Source organism: Spinacia oleracea, chromosome 6 (assembly GCF_020520425.1).
Source record: "Spinacia oleracea cultivar Varoflay chromosome 6, BTI_SOV_V1, whole genome shotgun sequence".
Classification (NCBI taxonomy): domain Eukaryota; kingdom Viridiplantae; phylum Streptophyta; class Magnoliopsida; order Caryophyllales; family Amaranthaceae; genus Spinacia; species Spinacia oleracea.
In genome coordinates this window covers 139,280,563-139,286,256 of record NC_079492.1, presented here as the reverse complement: position 1 = coordinate 139,286,256, position 5,694 = coordinate 139,280,563, and positions in this window count along the sequence as shown.

Below are 5,694 nucleotides of genomic sequence, written 5' to 3'. Positions count from 1 at the left end.
AATTTGGGGTCTTCACTCTAAACTGTCATAAAAATTTAACCTATTAAACCGGTTAATAGCGCCACGCGCCCTAAAGGCCGGCCTAAACGGTCCTCCATGCATTCTTTGAGTTTTACATAAATCAACTAATTATTTTGAACATTAATATATATCTTCCATTAGCTTTTACACTTTTTTTTACAAAAGGGTTTATATTTTAAAAGTATATTTATATCCCGACGAATCTAACATTAATCGCATAACAAACAATTAAACAAGTGCATATCGAACATTCGAACAAATTAATCATAAAAGTACCTTGTTTAAGATCAGCAGATTTGCTTTAATTGTTGTCAACAACTTATTATTTCAAGAAAGTGTTGACCTTAGACCAAGATTAATAAAAATAAAGAAATAATTAGAGGAGACAAGAAAACACGTAATTGAGTTGTATAATTAGAAAGAAACCCCGAGAAAAACATGCACAAGAATGCTAAGCCACAGGTAGCTCGCTAATCCAGTCCACTAATCTTACACACTAAATGAGGTACACTAATCTAGTCAAAATTGAGATAAATTAAACATTATATTAGTACAACAAATCTTCACGAATCTCACCCGAAACCTCAAAATCTTGATAAAAAGTTATGACTAAATAAAAGACTACCGTTCGTTAGATTCGAAGTACAAGAAATAACATGCTAAGGTTGCATGCCTATTCAAAGGTCACTTGAGCGTTACGCCAATGATGTTACGGCATCTCCATTATTTCTTATGTATTCTCTCCAAAAATGTTTGAGACACCCTAATCGCATTGATCGATATTGGTGGAAGATCCTCTCGTAATAAGTCATGTACTTCTTCTGTTCCTAAATGTTCTTCTTATTTCACTTTGACACATTTGCTAATGTATATTTTATATCGTCGATATCTTTAATTTCGTGTTATTTAAAAATAAAATTTTCATATTGTTAAATAACTAATAGAGACGAATCAAAAAAAGACCTCGTACTACTATATTTGTTCTAATACATTGGAAATAATTCTAAACATTCTTTTCCATTGTGAATAATGCCAAAATTTTAGATGGGAATAACAAAGCCTTAGTCCCAAAATGATTTGGGTTCGGCTAACATGAATCGTCATAGGAATCGTCATTGTCACCAATTAAACCAGAAAGGAGCAGGAAGTAAAAAAAAACAAAAAAAACAAGGAAGATAAAGTGGAATTAATGAAAGTAAGATAAGAGGAAAATGTATATACATTATAGAAAAAATATTGTAACAAATAATAAAAAATAAGTAAAGTTTAAAATAAATGAATAAGTAAAATAAGTACTCCGTACATTTCAAAATAGCAGGTAAAATTAAGAAAAATTAAAAGAATTTTAGAAAAAAAAATAAAAAAAAATAGAAAGAAACCGAAAAATGGAAGCTGTATAAGTCAAATGAAGTCACCAATATATTCTCTCCCTCCACTCTGTCCTATCCAATTTTCCTCAATCCCAAGAAAGCTCAAATGGTGCTCAATCACCTTCCTACAGGTTTTCTTAGGTCTTCCCCTCCCCCTTGCAATTCTATCACTTTGCCACACCCTTCTATCCTCCTAACTGGGACATCACTTGATTTTCTGCTTACATGTCCAAACCATCTTAAAAGATTTCCATCATCTTAAACTCAATCGGTGCAACCCCTACTTTCTTCCTAATAATCTCATTCCTCAAACGATCCTTTCTTGTATGCTCACACATCCAACGTAACATGCGCATCTCAGCCACATTCATCTTGTGTATGTGACAATGTTTCACTCGCATTTCGTGCCGCATAACAAAGCCGGTCGAATTGTCGTGCGGTAAAATTTCTCCTTCAATCTTTGGGGCATGCCTGAATCACATAGGAACCTCGTGGCACATTTTCACTTCATCAACCAATCTGCTTTGATTATATGGACCACATCGCCATCCAATTCTCCATTCTTTTGGATAATAGATCCTAAATAACGGAACATTTAAGAGCCTTGGACAATTTTCCCATGTAAGGTAATTGCCCCTGTATCTCTATCTTGGACTCCACTAAACTTACACTCCATATATTCCGTCTTTTTTCTACTGATCCTAAAACCCCGAGATTCTAAAGTTTTTCTCCATAACTCCAACTTACCATATAAACTAGGAGTAAAATTAAAAAATTTAAACTCACTTACTGCATGTATTATTGATTAGTCTGCAAAACGCGTTTGCAGTAAATGAATTTTCGTAGTTTTAATGTATGATTATTCTCTACATTCTAACCACTTTTGTTAATGCTGACAAATCAACACAATCAGGCTGGCTGCAATAAACAACTACTCCTTGCGGTTGCGTCCCTTTAAAATTTCACGGTTGGAATTGGGGAGGGGATTAAGGAAATTGAAATCTTGGTTTATATGGATATAGGTACAATGATTGGTTGTAAGAATAATGATTATGTGTAAGAGATTGGAATAAATAAAGGAGAGAGAAAATAATAAAGAAATAAGATAAAGGGGTGATATTTTAAGGGGGAGAAAAGGGGTGATAAGGATGGATTAAAAAGGAGGTGAGAGGATGAGGAAGTCTTAATCTATACTGGTTATACCATTGAAATGGTATACTAATATTCTGCATTTTTATTTAGTACCAAACCACATAATTTAGTATAAGAAAAGTAGTTGTATTTTTTCATGTAATATCAAACAACATAGTTTGGTAACATGGTTTCATTTTTATTTGGTCCCAAACAACATAGTTTGGTACTCACAAGTCAAAGATAAATGTTATTTATCGTGCGCCAGACTCAATTTATTACATGAACTTATCATTTAGCCCTTAATATACCAATTGAAGTTACTATTTTGCCCTTAGTATACCATTTTAATGGTATATCTAATATAGATTCAGAAAACCTCGTGAGAGGATAGTTTATGGGGAAGGATTAATGAATTTAATATTGGGGGGGGGGGGAATTTTAGGTTAGAATATGAGTAGAATCTTTAGGTAATTTGGTAAATTAAATAGAATATGAGGATATTTTGGGAAAAAAGTATGGTAAAAAATTGTATAGATTCAAAATGAAATGAACATTTAGAAACGCCCAAAATAAAAACGGGAAGAAAATTTAGGAATGGAGGGAGTAGTATTATCGATTGATTAAACAAAACTATAGTGCACTCTATTCATCTAAAAATCTCCTAAACTAACCATATGAACTGATTGGAATTTATTAACATGATTGGAATTTATTGGACATGATTGGACCTCATTAGAACTTTTAGGACCATATTGCTAGTTATTACTGTAATAATTAAACTTAAGAGGGAAACTTTTGACCTAAGTGGAACTATTTGGTTTTTTGAGCGCTTATTAAGAAATCCTAATTTTTAAATTATACGGAGTAGGTGAGTAGAACGCACCCTAAATGCATCAACTAACCATTTAATTAAACTTTGTTTTGAGATTATTCTGGTCAATTTGATGAGTGTTGAAACTAACATATTTGTCATTAGTATTTTTTTTCTGTTTTGTTTTCTTTTTATTTTCCACGTCGTTATGTGTTATACTGTCACATGAATACACGTGTTATTCTTTCTTGCGTGTCCTTCCTTAGAAACTGACGTGCTAAATAGTTTTATCGTTTCTGCAATTAATGAGCTAAAATCTAAAACGTTGTCTGACTAAAACATGGTCTAGATTGGTTGATTGAGCCCGTAGAGATTCTAGTGTGGTCCAATTAAGATCCCACGCGCCTAACCCAACCAAAATTGATGCACATCTCAATTCAAAACATTATGCAAAATAATTGATGGTACACAAAAATAAATCTAAAAAAATAAAAATCGGAAATTTCTAAGCATATCTCTTGACGATCTCCATAAGGCTAGAACATTTGTTTTATTACTCAACTAATCATCTCCTTCATTTTGATTTAAGTCTTGTGTGTATTCTTTTGGCATTCTTGTATAATGTGACTGACAGACGATTCATACATTATTTTATTTACCATATTTCACTTATTTTAGAAAAAATAAGTTTACCTAAGATAGGATAAAAAAGGGATGGAGGAAGTTCTTAAAGAGTAGTATAATTTGTAACTAAAATAAATTCGTATAAGTTCAAATTAATGAAAATCGGGTACTCCGTAATTAGTAGTAGTACTCACATTTATTTACTATAAAGGAATGTAGGTTAGTATGCGTTAACATTAAAATGTTTGGTTGATCGATTGGGTTAGATACTCTCATAAATGATTATATATAGTAATCGAAATAAACAATTACTATTCACGTATAAGTTTGATTCAATATATTGAAAGCACTCGCGGCCTCGTCACCACGTCACACATAAGGGACATATACACATACGGAATAATAATATTGACATAATTGTCGATAATGCAATTGAGTTACTTTTACAAAAAAGAACTTCAAATCGGATTCTAGTATGCAAGAAAATCCATGCAAATATCTATTATCAAAACAAACAAAAAAAATTACAAATATCTTATGATTGAACAATGTACACTAAACATTCTATTGTAGTTTTGTAGTCCAAAACTTGTCCTCCTGAAATAAATGAATGAATATACAGTTGCAGTGAACTTGAACACTTTTTTCTTAATTTTCTTGTGCCTAGTTGCACACTTGCACTTGACTTTGAAGTATAAAGCTTAGCTATTTATAGCTAGGTAACGCGCTTGATTTTCATCCGTATAAAGGAGTTCGATCATGTGGAATCACTTCTTCATTGGTCGAAAGCTATGACATTATGCATGGAATAGATCCTCTGTAGTATTATATATCAACGATGTTTTGTCCTAATAGTTAAGACTCGTTTTTATATGGTAGTTAATTCACAACTTTGAGACTCTAGCTGTTCACTTCGTTTGTAACTTGTATGCAGTGAGTTAGTGGCAAATTTTGAACAGTTTTACAAGGGAGACTAGTAGAAAAATTAAGTAATACTTCGTATAATATAAATTTAGACGATTATATTCAAATTTTAGGGGAGGTAGAAACTAATAATTCCTCCATTCCTAAATAGTTGCACCGTTTTGACTTTCACGTTTGCCAACGCATAACTTTGACCATCAATACTTATAATTATGTATTAGTAAATATTATAAAAAATTGATATATTTAAAATATATATTAAGACAAACCTTATAATACTTTGTATAATAATTTTTAATTTTATTTATTAGTAGAAAAGTGAGGTCAAAGCAAGACAAGTGAATAGTGTCAACAGTCAAAACGGTGCAACTATTTAGGAACGGAGGAAGTAATACACTACAAATTTTTTCGCCTATGAGGATTGGGCCCACCCACACCATAACTAAGAACCGTACTGCCACTGCTAGCTAGTATTGACTTCATGACTCATTCACACAAAAATAATTAAATAACGCATGCATCTCTTTATTTCTCTCCCTTCATTTTCATTTTTTTTTTGAAAAACAGAGCATTTAAGTATAATTAAAAAAAAAAAACCCTTAGTTGATTACCCAAAAATAAAATTAAAAAAATCCTTAGTTATCTTCACTGTATACATCATACCATCAAAATCTAGAAATAAAAGTCATTTTATTCTAGAAAACAACCATTAGAACTTCCAACTACATAAATAGGTCACGCTTACCTTAATTGTATGTGGATATAAATTGAAAATAGCTACTCCATATAAAAAATTTCTATATATTGATG